The 21,126-nt window shown below is 47.8% G+C and overlaps 1 pseudogene; it reads left to right on the top strand.

Moving 5' to 3' along the window:
• The window catches only part of LOC138287170 (neuronal cell adhesion molecule-like), a 246,893-nt pseudogene that overhangs the window by 171,725 nt on the left and 54,042 nt on the right, over positions 1–21,126 (top strand).

Genomic DNA, 21,126 nt, shown 5'->3' with positions numbered 1-21,126 from the left:
TGGTTACTTACGGCCATTCCAACAGACACATTAACTGACCAGTATACTGGGAAGCTCAGTTTGTAACTATCCGAAGCGTGTTGAACTGAACTCAATGAACACTATGACCATCCTTCTATATTTTGTAGTTTACACACACTAACACATTTTCAAGTATCAAATAAACGCATGAAGTGAGCTTTATTGAATGGTAGGGTTGGACTGGCCTATAGGGCAATCTAGCAGTGCAAAATGGGCTGGGCTGAAGGGCAGTGTGTGGACCATTGTTTTGGCAATTTGTGGGCCTATTTTATGCTTTTCTGAGCCAGTTTTCACTCTTGATTTTTGTTAGACCTGACAGCCTTAGGGTAGTCACCCCTAACTTTTTTGCCTGCCTCCCTCCACTTTGTGGATACTGTTTTTGCTGGTTTTTAGACTCTGCGCACTTTACCACTGCTAACCAGTGCTAAAGTGCATATGCTCTCTCTCTGTAAACATGGTAACTTTGGATCATACCTGATTGAACTATTTAATCTACTTAGAAGTCCCCAGTAATGTGCACTCCAGGTGCCTAGGGCCTATAGATTAAATGCTACTAGTGGACCTGCAGCACGGATTGTGCCACCTACTTAAGTAGCCCCTTTTCCTTGTCTCAGGCCTACCATTGCTAGGCCTGTGTGGGCAGTTTCACTGCCACCTCGACTTGGCATTTAAAAGTACCTGCCAAGCATAGAGCTCCCCTTTTTCTACATATAAGTCACCCTTAATGTGTGCCCTGGGTATCCCCTAGAGCAGGGTGCTGTGTAGGTAAAAGGCAGGACATGTACCTGTGTAGTTATATGTCCTGGTAGTGTAAAAAACCCTCAATTCGTTTTTGCACTGCTGTGAGACCTGCTCCCTTCATAGGCTAACATTGGGGCTGCCCTCATACACTGTTGAAGTGGCAGCTGCTGATCTGAAAGGAGCAGGGAGGTCATATTTAGTATGGCCAGAATGGTAATACAAAATCCTACTGACTGGTGAAGTCGGATTTAATATTACTATTCTAGAAATGCCACTTTTAGAAAGTGAGCATTTCTTTGCACTTAAATCCTTCTGTGCCTTACAATCCACGTCTGGCTAGGTTTAGTTGACAGCTCCTTGTGCATTCACTCAGACACACCCCAAACACAGGGTACTCAGCCTCACTTGCATACATCTGCATTTTGAATGGGTCTTCCTGGGCTGGGAGGGTGGAGGGCCTACCCTCACACAAAGGACTGCCACACCCCCTAGTGGGACCCTGGCAGACAGGATTGAACTGAAAGGGGGCCTGGTGCACTTCTTAGCCACTCTTTGAAGTCTCCCCCACTTCAAAGGCACATTTGGGTATAAAACAGGGCCTCTGCCCTACCTCATCAGACACTTGCTGGAGAAGAAACCTGAACCAGAAACTACATCCTGCCAAGAAGAACTGCCTGGCTGCTCAAAGGACTCACCTGTCTGCTTTCTACAAAGGACTCCTGTCTTGCTGTTGCCCTGCTGCCTTGCTGAACTCTTGTCTGGCTGTGAAAGTGCTCTCCAAGGGCTTGGATAGAGCTTGCCTCCTGTTCCTTGAAGTCTCAGGACCAAAAAGACTTCTTCCTTTCACTTGGACGCTCCGTGCGCTGAAAATTTCGACGCACAGCTTGTTTCGCGGCGAGAAAAACGCCGCACACCGACGCTGATCAACGCGACGCTCTCGGGACGATCGAGACTTCGACGCACAACCTCGCAAGGACAACGCCGCCCGACTTTCCAGGAGAAATCGACGCGACGCCTACCGTGAACGCGAAACTTTGATGCACGGCCTCGCAAGGACAACGCCGCCCGACTTCCGAGGAGAAATCGACGCGACGCCTGCCGTGAGACCAAAATTTCGACGCACGGCCTCGCAAGGACAACGCCGCCCGACTTCCAAGGAGAAATCGACGCGACGCCTACCGTGAGATCGAAACTTCGACGCGCAGTCCCGCAGAACGACGCGCAGCCGGAAAACAAGTAGGAGAATCCACGCACAGACCCGGGACATCTGGTAATCCCCGCGATCCACGAAAAGAGACTGTCTGCGCGCCGGAAAACGACGCCCGACTTCCCCGCGTGGAAAAGAACGACGCAAGTCTTTGTGTGCTGAGGAGAAATCGACACACACACCCTTTTTCCACGCATCTCTTTTCCTGTGGCCCTCTGAGGAGATTTCCCACCAGAAACCAGGTACTTTGTGCTTAAAAGACACTTTATTGCATTCTAAAGACTTAAGACACTTTTTATCACTTCCCTGTGATATTTCTACAATTTTCCATTGCATCTTTATTCTTTTTGACCTACAATTATCCTGATAAATATTATATATTTTTCTAAACACTGTGTGGTGTATTTTTGTGGTGCTATATGGTGGTATTGTATGACTTATTGCACAAATACTTTACACATTGCCTTCTAAGTTAAGCCTGACTGCTCGTGCCAAGCTACCAGAGGGTGGGCACAGGATAATCTTGGATAGTGTGTGACTTACCCTGACTAGAGTGAGGGCTTTTGCTTGGACAGAGGGTAACCTGACTGCCAACCAAAAACCCTATTTCTAACATTGGTGATCAGCGGTGAGGATAGGACTTGTATTTGTGCAGTGACATACAGTAGCTAAGTATTTCACTACCTACCCACAGTTGAAGGTCAACTTGGTTTTTATCTCTTTTTGAAAATCCGTTTTTTCCTGACAATTTTCAAAAACTAAATCCTCACTCAACATGTCTCCGACTGGGTCTCAGACAGGGGACTTTGACCTAGTCCAGTTGGATACATACACGGTCAAACAACTAAGAGGATTCTGCAGGGCATTAAGGGTACCCACCCAAGGGGCCTCCAGAAAGGAGGACTTTCAAGTGGCGCTGAGGGCCTGGGCAGAAGCCCATTTAGAGGATGATGAGGAAGAGGAGCCAGAAAATGGCCCCTCAGAAGGATTTTCACTATCTATGGATGGTGTTACCCCTGCAATTGTGCACCCTTCCAGACCAGGGAGCAGTGTCTCCATGCAAAGCCTGACCGCAGAGGAAAGGAGAGAGGAAAGGGAGTTCCAATTGCAAATGGCAAAACTGAAAATTGAGGCACAACAGGAGGAGAGGAGGGCAGAAAGAGAAGCCAAACAAGCTGAGGCTGAAAGAGCAGCCAAACAGATTGAAGCTGAAAGAACAGCCAAACAAGCAGAAGCTGAAAGAACAGCCAAACAAGTGGAAGCTGAAAGAGCTTTGGCTGAAAAGAAACTATTGTTGGCTCATGAACTGAGTCTCAAGGAGCTGGAGATCAAGGCAAGACAGTCTGACTCCAGCAATAATGATGGCAGCATACAGACAGGACCTGCTGGAGAAAAGAAGGTTCGTATACCCAAAAATGTGGTGCCCAGTTTTGTGGTGGGAGATGACATAGATAAATGGTTAGCTGCTTATGAAGTTGCACTAAGGGCTCATGAGGTTCCTGAAGGGCAATGGGGGGTAGCTATGTGGGGTTATGTGCCGCCATTGGGGAGGGACACACTTCTCACATTGGATCCACCGGATCAAAACACATACCCACTCCAGAAAGCCACTTTACTTGCCAAGTTTGGGCTGACCCCTGAGGGATACCGTCAGAGGTTCAGGGACAGCACCAAACAAACCACACAAACATGGGTAGATTTCTTTGATTTCTCTAGTAAGGCACTGAATGGATGTGTGCGGGGCAACAAAGTAGCAGATTATAAAGGTTTATATGACTTGATCCTGAGAGAGCATATGCTTAATGTTACTTATACCGATTTGCGCCAGCACCTAGTGGATAGTAAGCTGACTGATCCCAGGAAGCTTGCTGAGGAGGCGGACCTCTGGGTTAGCACCAGAGTGTCCAAAAAGGTACCTGGGGGGGACTCCCACAAAGGTGGTCAGGGTTCCCAACAGAAGAAAGAGGGGGGAGATAAACTTACAGATAAGGAACTCTCTAAAGGCCCCCAAAAGAATTCCCAGGGAGGGGGTGGCAACCCTTCCTTTTCCAAATTTGGGAAAAAGCCAGGGACATTTGACAGGTCAGGAAAATCTAGCCCCAAATGCATGGAGTGTTACCAGTATGGTCACTATAAAGGCGATCCCCAGTGCCCCAAGAGGGCACCGTCCACTACTGGACAGGTCCCTGGGTTGACTAGTGTAGCGCTCGGGGGGGAGATGGACCCAGATAGCTGTGGGGGACAGGTAGAGATTTCCCTAGTGTCCCTGGGAGAAGGAGAAATGATGTCCAAGGTCCACATGCCTAAAAATACTTCCAAGTACCGGCAGTGGGTCCTCATTGATGGGCAGAAGGTGGAGGCTCTGCGTGACACAGGAGCCAGTATGACTACTATCAAGAGTCAGCTGGTGTCCACAGAGCAGATAATCCCTAATACATTCCACCAGGTCATAGTCGCTGACAATCGCGAGAGTCACCTACCGGTGGCTCGGGTTCCCTTTGAGTGGGGGGGGGTCTCTGGTATTCTGAAAGTAGCTGTGAGTCCTGCCATGCCTGTAGATTGTCTGTTAGGCAATGATCTAGAGCATACTGCTTGGAAAGAAGTAGAGCTCAGATCTCACCTGGAGATGTTAGGGTTACCTGAGTGGGTCTGCATGACCACCCGGTCCATGGCTGACCGAGAGGGAAGTCAAGGGCATCTGGAGCCTGGAACGATGGCCCAGAGAGCTGCCAAGAGGAGGGACGAGGGGCGCGGGAAACCGGCCCCAGAAGTTCCCACAGTGGCTGACGGGGCTCCTGAGGAGGAGACTCCCGAGCCAACTGGGGAAGACATTGCCACCCTAGGTGACTTACCTGAGCTTGGTGGCTGGCAAGTTGAGGGTGGACCCACCAGGGAGGAATTCTGCAAGGCGCAGAAAGAGTGTCCCACTCTAGAAGGGTTGAGGAAACAAGCCTTAAACCAGGCAGCAGGTGACGCCTCTGGCAATCACCACCTATATTGGGAGAATGATCTCCTCTACAGTGAGCCTAGGGTTCCGGTCTTTGGGGCAGCACGTGTGCTGGTGGTCCCCCAATGTTACCGAGCCTTCCTACTGGGTCTGGCTCACGACATTCCCCTGGCAGGACATTTGGGACAAGACAAGACCTTCAACAGGCTTGTCACCCACTTTCACTGGCCCAAAATGAGGACACACTCAGACAAATTCTGCAGGGCTTGTCCTACCTGCCAGGCTAGTGGTAAAGCAGGAAAGAGGGTTAAAACCCCCCTGATTCCACTTCCTGTCATTGGCACCCCCTTTGAAAGGGTGGGCGTCGACATTGTTGGCCCCTTGGACCCCAAAACTGCCTTAGGCAACAGGTTTATCCTGGTTTTGGTGGACCATGCCACCCGGTACCCAGAGGCAATCCCTCTGAGGACCGTAACTGCATCGGTGGTAGCCAGAACCCTGATGGGGATATTTACCCGTGTGGGATTCCCCAAGGAGATAGTGTCTGACAGAGGCACTAACTTCATGTCCGCGTACATGAAGCATCTGTGGGATGCGTGTGGTGTAACCTACAAGTTCACCACACCCTATCACCCCCAGTCTAATGGGCTTGTGGAGAGATTCAACAAGACCCTGAAAGGCATGATTGGTGGCCTCCCTGAGGCCATGAGGCGTAAATGGGACGTCCTCTTACCATGCCTTCTCTTTGCTTACAGAGAGGTCCCCCAGAGGGGGGTAGGGTTCAGTCCCTTTGAGCTTCTCTATGGGTACCCCGTCAGGGGACCCTTAAGCATTGTCAAGGAGGGATTGGAGAACGCTCCAAAGACACCCCCTCAGGACGTGGTCAGCTACATGTTGGCCCTCCGCAATCAGATGACCCGCTTCTGGAAAGAGGCCCAAAGTAACCTGGAGGCCAGTCAAGAGGTGATGAAACAATGGTATGACCAGAAGGCCACTCTGGTAGAGTTTCAACCTGGAGACAAAGTGTGGGTAATGGAGCCAGTAGAGCCCAGAGCTCTCCAGGACCGCTGGTCTGGCCCATTTGAAATAAAGGAGCGGGAAGGGGAGGCCACTTACCTCGTGGACCTCCAAACCCCTAGGAACCCCCTAAGGGTGCTCCACGTGAACCGACTAAAAGCTCATTTTGAGAGGTCGGAGATCAACATGCTTCTGGTCACAGATGAAGGAATGGAAGAGGAGAGTGAACCTCTCCCTGACCTCCTCTCTGCCCAAGAAGGTGATGGGTCCGTAAGCGGGGTCATTCTGTCTGACTCCCTGACTCTAAACCAGAAAGGAGACTGCTATGAGCTGTTGGAGCAGTTCTCCCCCCTCTTCTCCCTTACTCCTGGACTGACCCACCTCTGTGTTCATGATATTGACACCGGTGACAGTCTCCCTGTGAAGAACAAAATTTACAGGTTGTCAGATAAGGTGAAGGCCAGCATCAAGGAGGAGGTCTCCAAGATGTTGACGCTAGGGGTTATTGAGAAGTCCAGTAGTCCCTGGGCCAGCCCAGTGGTGTTGGTCCCTAAGGCTACTGCCCCAGGCGCGAAGCCAGAACTCCGGTTCTGCGTGGACTACCGGGGTCTCAACTCAGTCACACGGACTGATGCTCACCCCATCCCCCGAGCTGATGAGCTCGTGGACAGGCTAGGCGCTGCCAAGTTCCTGAGTACGTTTGATCTTACTTCAGGGTACTGGCAGATCGCCCTGACTGAGGGGGCTAAGGAAAGGTCCGCCTTTTCCACCCCTGACGGCCATTACCAGTTCCGGGTGATGCCGTTTGGATTGAAAAATGCCCCCGCTACCTTCCAACGGTTGGTTAACGGGGTCCTGGCTGGCAAGAATGCCTTCTGTGCAGCCTACCTGGATGACATAGCTGTCTACAGATCCAGCTGGGAGGAACACCTGCTCCACCTCAAGGAGGTGCTTCAGGCCCTGCAACAGGCAGGCCTGACCATCAAGGCTAGTAAGTGCCAGATTGGGCAGGGTTCCGTGGTGTACTTGGGACACCTAGTAGGTGGTGGCAAGGTGCAGCCACTCCAGGCCAAGATCGAAACTATCAAGGCCAGGCAACCACCTCGAACCCAGACTGAGGTGAGAGCCTTTTTAGGCCTCACCGGATACTACCGCAGGTTTGTCAAGGGCTATGGTACCATTGTGTCCCCCTTGACAGAACTCACGTCCAAGAAGCAACCTAGGTTGGTGAATTGGACAGAGGCTTGTCAGAAAGCCTTTGACGCCCTGAAGGAAGCCATGTGCACGGCCCCCGTGCTCAAGGCCCCTGACTACTCCCAGGAATTTATCGTGCAGACAGACGCTTCAGAGCATGACATAGGGGCAGTTCTAGCACAGCTAAATGAGGAGGGCAGAGATCAACCGGTAGTCTTTATTAGCAGAAGACTATTACCACGGGAACAGAGGTGGAGTGCTATTGAAAGAGAAGCTTTTGCTGTGGTCTGGGCACTGAAGAAGCTGAGACCCTACCTGTTTGGGACTCACTTCCTAGTTCAGACAGACCACAGGCCCCTCAGATGGGTCATGCAGATGAGGGGTGAGAATCCAAAACTCTTGAGGTGGTCCATTTCCCTACAGGGGATGGACTTTACGGTGGAACATCGCCCAGGGGTTGACCACGCCAATGCTGATGGTCTCTCCAGGTACTTCCGCCTTAGCGATGAGAGCTCCCAAGAGGTCGGGTAGCTCTCCCCACTTTCAGCTGGGGGGGACACATGTTAGACCTGACAGCCTTAGGGTAGTCACCCCTAACTTTTTTGCCTGCCTCCCTCCACTTTGTGGATACTGTTTTTGCTGGTTTTTAGACTCTGTGCACTTTACCACTGCTAACCAGTGCTAAAGTGCATATGCTCTCTCTCTGTAAACATGGTAACTTTGGATCATACCTGATTGAACTATTTAATCTACTTAGAAGTCCCCAGTAATGTGCACTCCAGGTGCCTAGGGCCTATAGATTAAATGCTACTAGTGGACCTGCAGCACGGATTGTGCCACCCACTTAAGTAGCCCCTTTTCCTTGTCTCAGGCCTACCATTGCTAGGCCTGTGTGGGCAGTTTCACTGCCACCTCGACTTGGCATTTAAAAGTACCTGCCAAGCATAGAGCTCCCCTTTTTCTACATATAAGTCACCCTTAATGTGTGCCCTGGGTATCCCCTAGAGCAGGGTGCTGTGTAGGTAAAAGGCAGGACATGTACCTGTGTAGTTATATGTCCTGGTAGTGTAAAAAACCCTCAATTCGTTTTTGCACTGCTGTGAGACCTGCTCCCTTCATAGGCTAACATTGGGGCTGCCCTCATACACTGTTGAAGTGGCAGCTGCTGATCTGAAAGGAGCAGGGAGGTCATATTTAGTATGGCCAGAATGGTAATACAAAATCCTACTGACTGGTGAAGTCGGATTTAATATTACTATTCTAGAAATGCCACTTTTAGAAAGTGAGCATTTCTTTGCACTTAAATCCTTCTGTGCCTTACAATCCACGTCTGGCTAGGTTTAGTTGACAGCTCCTTGTGCATTCACTCAGACACACCCCAAACACAGGGTACTCAGCCTCACTTGCATACATCTGCATTTTGAATGGGTCTTCCTGGGCTGGGAGGGTGGAGGGCCTACCCTCACACAAAGGACTGCCACACCCCCTACTGGGACCCTGGCAGACAGGATTGAACTGAAAGGGGGCCTGGTGCACTTCTTAGCCACTCTTTGAAGTCTCCCCCACTTCAAAGGCACATTTGGGTATAAAACAGGGCCTCTGCCCTACCTCATCAGACACTTGCTGGAGAAGAAACCTGAACCAGAAACTACATCCTGCCAAGAAGAACTGCCTGGCTGCTCAAAGGACTCACCTGTCTGCTTTCTACAAAGGACTGCTGTCTTGCTGTTGCCCTGCTGCCTTGCTGAACTCTTGTCTGGCTGTGAAAGTGCTCTCCAAGGGCTTGGATAGAGCTTGCCTCCTGTTCCTTGAAGTCTCAGGACCAAAAAGACTTCTTCCTTTCACTTGGACGCTCCGTGCGCCGAAAATTTCGACGCACAGCTTGTTTCGCGGCGAGAAAAACGCCGCACACCGACGCTGATCAACGCGACGCTCTCGGGACGATCGAGACTTCGACGCACAACCTCGCAAGGACAACGCCGCCCGACTTTCCAGGAGAAATCGACGCGACGCCTACCGTGAACGCGAAACTTTGACGCACGGCCTCGCAAGGACAACGCCGCCCGACTTCCGAGGAGAAATCGACGCGACGCCTGCCGTGAGACCAAAATTTCGCCGCTCGGCCTCGCAAGGACAACGCCGCCCGACTTCCAAGGAGAAATCGACGCGACGCCTACCGTGAGATCGAAACTTCGACGCGCAGTCCCGCAGAACGACGCGCAGCTGGAAAACAAGTAGGAGAATCCACGCACAGACCCGGGACATCTGGTAATCCCCGCGATCCACGAAAAGAGACTGTCTGCGCGCCGGAAAACGACGCCCGACTTCCCCGCGTGGAAAAGAACGACGCAAGTCTTTGTGTGCTGAGGAGAAATCGACGCACACACCCTTTTTCCACGCATCTCTTTTCCTGTGGCCCTCTGAGGAGATTTCCCACCAGAAACCAGGTACTTTGTGCTTGAAAGACACTTTATTGCATTCTAAAGACTTAAGACACTTTTTATCACTTCCCTGTGATATTTCTACAATTTTCCATTGCATCTTTATTCTTTTTGACCTACAATTATCCTGATAAATATTATATATTTTTCTAAACACTGTGTGGTGTATTTTTGTGGTGCTATATGGTGGTATTGTATGACTTATTGCACAAATACTTTACACATTGCCTTCTAAGTTAAGCCTGACTGCTCGTGCCAAGCTACCAGAGGGTGGGCACAGGATAATCTTGGATAGTGTGTGACTTACCCTGACTAGAGTGAGGGCTTTTGCTTGGACAGAGGGTAACCTGACTGCCAACCAAAAACCCCATTTCTAACAATTTTCAAGACATTAAAACAAACATTGCCTACTACAAGCTCAGATCCATGCAGTCTTCCACACCTTGCAAAACACATACACAATTCACAAAGGGATTCACAACTCAGTACGGAATCTTTGCAGTGTGCGTTATTCCGCCATACTGCGGAGACTCTGCACTCATAACTTTATGAGTCATAAGGCCCTCTTCGTAATCGGAGCCCAAGTCTTTACAAGTTAAAAATCGCCCTAATTTTCTAACATTGGGCCACTTTTTAGTTTCTAATTCACTAATGGGGGGTCACTTATTTTAGAGCCTATTTTCTGTCCCAGTCCGACTAAAGGCCCTTATCAAAATAAACATAGGAAGGTGCATAGAAAATAACTGCAGTTATCCGCAACCTCATGAGTGATCAGTGATGAGAAACACAAGATATAATGGCTCTTGAGCACATGGTGTGACACTACAGGAGCATGTTTCATTATACACGAGGGTAATATTACACGTGGGTTGCATCACCATCCTGTGGCCATTTTTCTTTTTATGACTTTTAGAGTGTAGGGCCACAGAATAACATCTGTTTGCTTTTCACGAAATAAGAAGGAAAGCTTTGGATTTGTAAACGGGCTCTTACCAAGCAGCCTATCAGGTGTTCAGTCTTTCATAATAACATAACTGTTACAAAAGAAAGTGTGTCAACTAGTTAACACTTAAGCCCTGATTACAAGTGTAGGTGGTATTTATCGCACATGATAAATTATAATACAATGGTGTACATTCTTTATCCAATGCAATAATACCCCCTTTTACGAGTTGATGGGGAATAACATGGGGATTTTGGTGTTTAATGCCCCAAACTCCACATGATACCATAAATACAGTATGTTTTTCCCCCGTAAAATGTCAGCAGGTTTGACCAACAATGGCTGAGTTATTTAACGCATCTAATAATAATTATTGGATGTGTTAAATACGCATCAACTCGTAATTCCCACAGTGTGTAAAAAGGGATTTATGTACAGGTTGAAATTAACAGCACAACTCGTGATCAGGGCCTTAGTGTTACTACTATCGATGTTTGCTATGAATAAATTAAACGTTAATTCATGTTTCCTTTTCAATCTCCAGCAATGGCAAGTCGACAGGTTGACATTGCTACTCAACGATGGTTTATCGATTTGATGTGTGGAGTAGCTCTTCTTATCCTGATACTGCTGATTGTCTGCTTTATCAAAAGAAATAAAGGCGGGAAGCATCCTGGTATGTTATTCATCAAATGTCTAAGCCATTGTATGATGGAGAAGCGTTTCTTCATTTACCTTGTGACAGTTTTTCATCGGTACTATAATTTTGATCAATGCAACTGCTTTTATCACGACTGGTCCCAAGTTGGTTATTCCTTATCTGCACATTAGTAGATCTGAATGGCAATGCTTCCCCGCACATTGAGGTCTTACCTCCTGTTTTTTTAACTCTAACTAAGTGTAATTGTTTTGGCAATGCCATTACTATCCACTCCCCACATCTCAGGAAGCCCGAAGATACCTTGCCTCTGACTACCAGCTAGTTCATGTCACTCTCCTCCCTTCCTTGCTTTCAGGTCTGCCAATCCATGCTGTTACTGATTTCACCTCTTGATTACTCCCTGTGTTTACTCTTTGCCACGGAGGTCCATGCATTGGGTTTCTTCTTTCCTTGTACCACATAGTAACACACTTTACCTTATCCTTTACTGCAGGAGTTCACTAAGTCTACAGGCCATTCCTGTCCCTTAGACTGATATGCTAAGCTCCAAACACATTGAGAGCTTGTTGCTACCATTTCCAATTGTTCCCCACTGTTGCAGACCTTCCAGACAGACATGTCGGTATGTATTTGTGAGATTTATTTTGTGTGTACCTAACTGAAAAGCCACTAATGGTGTGCATCAAATAGGTTTTTCACGAGGGAATGCGGTAAGTATATTTGAAATGTTTCTGTACCTGATAACCTCACATGTAGCAAAACTAACAAAGAAGAGATGTGTGAAAAACTGAATTATAATTTAGGGTGGATGGTACTCCACCTCAAATAATAAGGTCACTATTCTTGTTAGGTCCAGTAAAGGTTTAAGTAATTTAAATCTGAACTCAACCCCTTTCTCTATGGCACAAAGCAGTCAGATTTAACTTAAGAAAATGTGTACAGCACTTAGTAGTGACAAAACACTTAAAAAGTCAAAAACACAAGACAATAAAACCCCCTGCTCCAATTTCTAAAATTAGAGAATAATCTAATGAACAGAATTACATCCAAATTGACAAAAATCCAGTAAGGGGAACCAGAGTTAAAATGTTTGAAGTTTTACATCAAAATAATGCCAAAAAAGCAATCAGCTCCAACCTCAGCTATCTGGTTTCTGATGAAGTCCTGATGAAGCTGTTGATGTCTGGCAGGAAAGCTTGGAGTGGAAGGAAATTAGTGCCCAATGAAGGCTCCTTGCCTACCAGATGCTTCTGGTTCCTTACCCATGTGTGTAGATTTCTATGTTCGGATTTAGTCACTTTTCTGGAGCGAGGATTCCTCCAGCAGGCCAAGGCTGCAAGCTGTAGCTGAAGAGGGCTCCAGGAGGCCAGATAACCTCTGCGGGGCATCCTGCTGAAACAGATTTGCTGCTCTGGAAAAGTTCAGAGCAGGAGCGACCTGAATCTTTGGCTCAGCAGCAAAGGACCATCATTTACTTGGAAACTTTGTCCCAATTCTCCAGAAGTCTCTGGAGCTAAACGTTTCTAAATTCCAGGTTTTTCAGGAGTTTAGGAGGACTACACTTTGACACAGCCAAGGATCAAAGGATATCCAGAACAACACTTGGGAATTAAGACTCCCTCCAGCAGAACCCACAAGCAGAGTCCAGGACTTGTTCAGTTGGAACTGGTCATCTGGGCTCTTCAGGAAACCAGCTTCCTGTAGATGTTTTAACCCTGTAGATGAACAGGAGGTCAGCCAATTGACCCTTGGAGCCTACTTCTTTGTCCTGGGTACAATTTCTAGCAGGTCGAGCCCTTCAGGCTTTATTGCAGGCCTCAACACCAGGCACAGCCCTCCTTCTGTCTTCTACAGGTCCAGTAGTGTTGTAAAGAAGATATCCAGGGGTGCCACAGTTATGCCAAGCACAAGCATGTACGTGGGGAAAACTCATGACCCCTCCTTGACCAGTATGGAAAAAGTCTCCTGGGGGTAAACCTAGCTACGTTTTCAGCCGTTCATGTTTGCCTTGCAGTAAATAATCCCACTCTGCCCCTCTCTACCTAAATTCAACATTGCAGAACCCATTTTCATCTGCGAAGAGCCTTTGTACCCACCCTAGATATGAGGCTATCAAAATTAGCTACCCTTCCCCTGTGGTCTCTTTGGACTAGTTCTGGAACACCTCCTCTTCAACCAACAGGAATTGGTAAAGAAGGGCCCTGCCCAAGTGTCAGCTAACATTTGCCTGTGGCGGTTTTGGCTGCTTTGAAGTTCATCAAGTTCCTGATCCTAGCCCAGATGGTCATCCTGCCAGAGGAGGCGATCCATCTCCCCTCACCCAATGTTGTTGTCTTGCTCTGGGAGCAGATTTCACACCTTATCATCATTCAGGTGACAGTTGGAGCTCGTGCAAATGGGCCTTCAGAGGTACTTGTCAGAGAACAAATAACTTTCTAAATAAAACGTTTTCCTAATAGTTGATTATAATACTAAATTGACTTTTGGATAACCATTGAAAACTGCTTTTGATTTATATTTCCAGCTGTTTCCTAACCGAAATTAACATTATTAAATGTACTAATGTAACCTAGTATATTCCTATGGAACAGCAATCCTTGCTACAGTCAAATTTCTTTGTTATGTTTTCACTGTAAGGCCATGTTTATCATTAAATGATTCTGTATGGGTAATACAGCCTACTTAGGGGTGTCTTATGAATTTTTAAAAGGAAGATGTACGCCTGTCAAAAGGGGTTACATTGACAGGTCGAATTTGCAGTTTAACACTGCCCCAATGGCAGGCCTGCAGTCATGTTTGCAATTTTACTAAAGTGGGTGACACAATGGATGCTCCAGTCCATTACTGACATATAACTTACAGGCCCTGGGTGCACGCAGTGCCATTCACTAGAATTTACAGGTAAGTTAAATATGCCAGGTAGGAATCTAACCAATGTCAACATCTTTTAGGGGTTCAGAGCACATGTACTGGGGTCCGGTTAGCAGAGCCTCAGAACATGGAGATAAAAAAAAACAGAAGCATCAATCCTTAATTAATGGATTGATTATACAAAAGGAAGCATTTTCCTACAGGATGGCATACACAGCACATTGACGTAGCACTGAAATACCTCACAGATTAACTGAGCTCATGCTGAGAATAATATCTGAACTCCCCAAGCTTCTGTGGGTGTGCTCTCTTCAACATACTAAAAATGCCATAGTGCACTATTCAACCAACAAATAGATGTGTGGTTGTTGGATGAACAATCAAGTCCAGCAAAAATATGATTATCTTTTGTACATCTGACTAAATAAAAAAAAATCTCTGACAACTGCCAAAAGCTTAACCTAATGCAGTGTGACTTTTTGTTAGAGCTTCCAAGATTGAATTACATTAGAGAAGGATTGGGGCAACTTTTTTGGATGGGTGTCAATTCAATATAAATTAGCTTTCCTGATGCGAAACAGTTTTTACCAATGTCCAAATTATCTAAGTAAAATGAAGGCACACTGAACCATAAAGACTGACCCAAATCAAACAGGGCAGCTCTTTAATCTGTCCTATTTAGGCCTACCTGATACTTCTGCCTCCCTCACAACGTAAAAGTGTATAACATTTCTCACCACATGTATTTAAATGACTCACTGGTCATATAGAGAAAGAGAGGATCGAGCAAGGTCATTAGGTAAGTGAGCAGTCAATAGCTTAAAGACCAGATAATATAACAATTGTTAGACCTGTCAGCCTTAGGACTTCCTCCAAACATCTTGCCTTATTTGTCCTGATTTTGCTGAATTTATTTTTGTTGGCTCTAGGACTCTGCACACCTTACCACTGCTAACCAGTGCTACAGTGCTTGTGTTCTCTCCTTCAAACATGGTGAAATTGGCTTACACTCAATTGACACATTTAATTTACCTGTACGTCCCCCATAAAGTGGTACTGCATGTACCCAGTGATGTAAATTCATTGCTATTAGTGGGTCTGTAGCACTCATTTTGCCACCCAGTTAAGTAGCTCTCTAATGTGTCTTAAACTTGTCATTGCAGCCTGTGCATGCAGTTTTTACTGCCATTAGGGTCTGACCAAATAAAACTCTTTTCTAGTCCCAAACCTTCCTTTTTAATACATTTAAGTTATCCCTAAGCTAGGCGCTAAACAGCTTGTAGGCCAGTATATTTAAAAAGTTGGTCTTGCACTTTTAACTTTTACATACCCTGGTAGTTAAATTAATTTTTCACTACTGTAAGCCCTGCCTCTCCCTTAGAATATCATTTAGTTAACTCATGACATTTAATAAGTGATAACTTTCAATTGGGAGCAGGTAGGAATAGCAAGTTTGGTATCTAATGAATTGCAATTTAAAACCCCCTTTAATGATAAAGTTTGATTTAAAGTCACAATTCGGAAAATACCAATTTTAGAAAGTTGGTATTTTTTTGTCCCAACTATTTGGTGCTTGCAGACTGTATCCTGGGTCACATGACTAGGTGTAGCTGGCAGTTGGTCTTTGAGTATTGCTCCTACACAGTGAGACAAAGGGGGAATAGGTGTTGGCAGTATGGACATTCTTTGATGATATGGGGTCAGAGCTGTCACCTACTTGAACATCACAAAGCCTCTGCTTTAGCAAACTCACAAAGGGTTTCACACTAGTCCTTTGTGTCCAAAGACAAGCTGGGGCCAGGGCAGGGAGCTAGGAAATTCCAAACAGCTCTGGGGGTGTAACCCTCTAGAAACTTCTCCTACTAACAGCAGGCACCAAGTACAAAAACTGGATCCACAGACCCAACTCTTAAGTATATTCCTGGACCTGTGGGTACTATAGAAGAAGTACACCTGCTGCCCTTCCGCTTGCCGCCTGCCTTGCTTGCTGAAAGGAAGACCAGACCTGCACCCTTCATTCTAGGATGAAGTGTCTCTAGGGTAAGCTGACTGACCTGCTTTGAGCTACATGGACATAACAAGCTCCAGAGTCATCCCTGCATCTGCCCAGCTGACCTGCTTTCTGGACCTGCAACTGGACCTGTAACTGGAACTCCCTGAGCCCTGCTGGCCACTGATAGAGTGAGTTTCTGATCTCTAAGAGGTGCCCAATCTGATAGAGAATTCTATCTGCAGAATCCTTACCTTTGAATTTCTCCAGGCATCAGACTAGATCTGGAATATTTTCCTGAACAGTACCCCTGTATGCCTGTAGGTGGCGTCAATCCACTACATGCGGCGCGGTGTCATTGGCGTCGTTTGCACCGGAACTGACATCTACGTCACCTATTTAGGTACTACCTCGCTACGTTGACGTTGGATCTTTTCTTTCCATGCCAATTAGCGCAGATGTGGAGAGACCTACCCTGTGTCACTTTTTGGCAGACTTTTTAAGATGTTTTGTCGACCCTTTTTTGAGGTTTTACCTCCAGGTGTGTCGAGGATGTCTTTGAGGAAAACAGGTTTTGAACCACATGGCACCTGTCACTGCACCATGTCGGTTGTGGACCCACACCTCTTGTGTCTGTGGTGTCTGGAGCGTGACCACAACTCCAAGACATGCTCACACTGCCAGGCCATGGCGCCAAAGGCTTTGAGGGAGCAGTCCCTAAAGTTGCTAGTGGCCCGGCAGATGACTCTGCAACACAGGACTCCTCCGTGATCTCAGTCCTGGTCAAGGGGAAGGTCCCATGACCGCTCCAGGATCCCCAAGTCCTCTTTGTCCCACTCAAATCCTCGGGGCACTCAGTCTTCAGGGCACTCAGGTAAAAGGTGTTAGAAGCACAGGAAGTCAAAGCGTGCTTCGATTTATCCTTGTCCATTGACTGATGCGACAAAAAGGCTCAACATTTGAGGCATGGTTCTGCATAGCCTACGCCTGTGTCAACTTTGCGCCTCCTCCATTTTCCGGGAGCCAGAGTGACCCACGCTCAGTTTAAAGACTTTCATGAGACCATGCACCTCATTTTTGAGTGGGCTGACCCCTCTGGAGCACATTCAGGCCCCATGGAGTCCGAGGGGGCCCCATCTGGTTCCATGTCAACGGATTCAGCCTTGGCTTTGATGGACTCCTGGGGATTCGATCAGGGATCTGGACTGGTGCCGGCCATACCAATGCGACCTTCCCTGACACCAGTCCCAACTCTGATGACTCAATGCTGCTGGCACCCACTGGCAGCACCAGCCCCATTTGGAGCCTCGAATCCGAAACAGAGCCAGAGCGGCATTGACCGATCCCCACTACGAGGCTGACAGGACCTGTGTGTCCCAGGTCAGTGTCCCAGCCCTGTTCTTAAGGGCTAGACTCTGGAAAAATGGGAAGGATCCCATGCCCCCTTAGAATACCAGTTTGAAGGTCAGGACATGGACTGGGTTGAGGATCTGGGTGATGCCAGTGGTCTGGACATGTCTCCAGATACTACCATACTTATGTTTTCTCCCCCTACCGTGGCTACAGAGGAAGGAGCAACATACGCTATGGTGGTGAAGAGGGCGGCTGACAGCCTGGTCCTCGAGTTGCCCTCGGTGGCAGTCAAGATAAACATATTGATAGAGGTGCTACAGCCAGGAGCTACATCTTCCAAATCCCTGCTGCCTTTCAAAGAAGCACTAAACTGATGTCTTAATGGGAACCTGGTCCAAGCACAGCGGCTTTTGGTAACAGGACAATTGCCCGCTGCCTTTGCTCCGGCATAGGGCACCCATTTGGTCCTCACACAGCACCCCACCCCGGAAAGCTTGATTTTCCAGGCTTCCACTTCTCATGGCGCATTCCCTGCTGCACCCCTGAACAGGGAATCCAAGAGGCTGGATAGTTCCAGAAGGGAAATGTTTTGTTCCACCAGCCTTGCTTTGTAGTCAGTAAATACCACATACTCATTGGGCTGCTATTCCCACACCCTGCAGGATACAGATTTGTAGGTGTTGCCATATGTCCAAGAAGAGGGCCTGGCCATTCTCTCCCTAGCAGTCGAGGACAAGATAGACACAGCCAAGATTACCATTTGCTGTGGTTTAGACACGATTGACTCGCTGGGTGGATTGATTTCCATGACCGTGGTGCTTCAATGTCAAGCCTGGTTGAGAACATCTGTCTTTTCGGGGGATATCCAGACTGCCAACATGGACATGCCCTTTGATGGCAACCATCTATTTGGAAACAAGGCAAATTTGGTGCTGGAGCGTGTGAGGACTTGCAGGCTACGGCCAAGTCGTTGGGCCTCTCAGCTGCCCAGCATCAACACCAGTCTATCTTTTGCCCCTTTTGTGGCTACGAAAGGGGCTTTCAACCATGCCAGCCCTACCCCAGCTACCGTTCCCTGCACACTTCCAAATCAATGTGTGGGCGAGGGCACGGTTATTCCTGACCACTACTACCACCCCTGGCAGCTGCAGCCCCTAAGCCCTCCTAATCTTACCCTTCAAGATCATGGGTGCTTAGTTGGTGGCAAAGTCGGCCATCATGTCCACCACTGGTTGTGCATAACATCAGACAGGTGGGTCCTACAGATCATTCAGAATGGCTATTCCCTCCACTTCCCATTTACCCCTTCCTCTATTCCTCCATCATATGACTGGCTGATAGAGGATCATCTTTCCTTGTTCCATAAGGAAGTCAAGGCTTTCTTGGCCAAGGGAGCCATAGAGAGGGTTCCAGGGCCTGAAGTAGGCTGTGGTTGCTATTCCCACTACTTTCTGGTCCCAAAAAGGACAAGGGACTTAGCCACATCCTAGACCTCTGAACCCTCAATTCTTCCTCAGAAAGTAGAACTGTCCTGGATCCTGAAGACTGGATGGTAGCTTTGGACCTGCAGGGCACATATTTTCACAATCCTGTGCTGCCTGCCTATCAGTGTTATCTGCGATTTACGGTAGGGCACAAGCACTTGCAGTTCACCATGCTCCCCTTCGGCCTTACCAGTGCTCCTCGGGTGTACACCAAGGTGATGTTTGTGGTCGCAACTCATCTGCACAGATCAGGGGTGTCAGTCTTCCCTCATCTTGAAGACTGGCTGCTGAAGGTGGTTTCACCCCAGGCTGTTGTCTCCCATCTCCAGACTAGAGCGGGCCTCCTGCATTCACTAGGGTTCACTATAAACATGCTGAAGTGTCACCTGGCTCTCCCTCAGGTGCTCCCTTTCATCTGAGCTGTTCTGGACATAGTGCAGTTTTAAGCTTATCCTCTTGAGCAGTGAGTCTGGGATATTCAGGCTATGATACCAATGTGAGACTGACTCTGAGGCTTCATGGCATCCTCCATCCTACTAGTGACACAAGCCAGATGGCATATGCGGGCTCTGCAGTGGGACCTGAAATTCCAGTGGGTGCGGCATCAGGGGAATCTCTCCGACATGGTCCAGATCTCAAAGGGAACTGCAAAGGACCTGCAGTGGTAGCTAACAAACCGCAATTGGGTCCGAGGCAGGCCTCTCCCTCTTCCTCAACAATATCTCACAGTAGTGACAGATGCATCACCCTTGGGATGCAGCAGCCACCTGGGAGAGGTGGAGATCAGAGGACTGTGTTATTCGGCAGAATACAGACTCCACATCAGCTTGCTAGAGCTCTGTGCGATCAGACTGGAATTTAAAGCCTTTCTACCCTCTATCAAGGGAAGGCTAATGCAGATATTCATGGAGAAGACAACTGCCATGTGGTACTGAAATAAAGAGGGTGGGGTGGTTTTGTGGACCCTCTTCCAGGAGGCTCTGCTCCTTTAGACATGGCTGGAACGTTAGGGCATATCTCTGGGGGCTCAATATCTGTCAGGTTCCTTGAACACCAGAGTGAACAAACTCAGCCGCCAATGCCTAGCGGATCACGAATGGCACCTCCACCAAGAGGTGACACAAGGTCTTTTTCAGCAGTAAGGACAGCCTTGCCTAGACCTGTTTGCGCCACCACTTTTGATCTCGAGTGGAGCACAGGCCTCCTGTGCACCTTTCTGCCCATACCACTCCTGCCCAGAGTTCTCAAGAAGATCAGGAATGATTGGTTCCAAGTCATCCTTGTGGCTCTGGACTGGGCATGGAGAGTCTGGTATCCCGAGCTTTTGCACATGAGCACTGATCCTCCGATCAGCTGCCCCTTTGGAAGAATCTTCTGTCACAGCAGCAGGGGAGGGTCCTCCACCCGAACCTGTTAACTCTACCCCTTTTTTTGTGGAGATTGAGCGGCAATAGTAGACAGCTTTTGACCTTCCTCCCAAAGTTTGCAATGTTATCTTGGCAGCCAGGTGTCCCTCTACTAAGACAATATAAGCCTGCCAGTGGAAAAAAATTGTAATATACTTTACAGAAAAGTCCATTTACCTGCGCTCTACTTCCCTTTCTGGTGTTCTTCTTTTTATTCTTTCCCTTATTCAGCAAGGCTCTGCTTTGGACACTCTGAAGGGTTAGCTTTCTACACCATCAGCCTTCTTACGGCTGCCTGACCAACCCTCCTTATTTAAGTCCCCTATTAAATAGATTCCTAAAAGGTCTTGTACATATGTTTCCCCATTCTCCTTTTATTATGCCTCAGTGGGACCTTAATTTGTTTCTCACATTCCTGATGTGTGCTCCTTTTGATCCTCTTCATAATTGTCCCCTCTGGCTGCTCACGATAAAAACAGCATTTCTTGTGATAATAACATCTGGCCAGAGGGGGACTGAGCTGCAGGATTTATCATCCAAGCCTTCCTACCTATCTGTTGTGCCAGACAAACTGGTGCTTCGCAATAGGACCTCTTTCCTCCTGAAACCGGTGACACCATTTCATGTGGGACAATCTGTCACCTTTCCCACTTTTTATGCATCACCACATCCCTCTAAAGAATAGGAGGGACTCTATGGTCTGGACCGAAAAAGAGCGTTTTCATTCTACCTTGATTGCACAAAAGAGTTCCAGGTGGATGACAAACTCTTCAAAGAGTATGTTGGTGCGAAGAAAGGTCGGGCAGTGCAGAAATGGACCATCTCCTGAAGGGTCGTTCTTTGCAACAAG

This window comes from Pleurodeles waltl, chromosome 4_1, assembly GCF_031143425.1.
Source record: "Pleurodeles waltl isolate 20211129_DDA chromosome 4_1, aPleWal1.hap1.20221129, whole genome shotgun sequence".
NCBI lineage: Eukaryota > Metazoa > Chordata > Amphibia > Caudata > Salamandridae > Pleurodeles > Pleurodeles waltl.
Note: the sequence above shows the minus strand (reverse complement) of the source record. Positions and strands in the feature narration are given on the sequence as shown.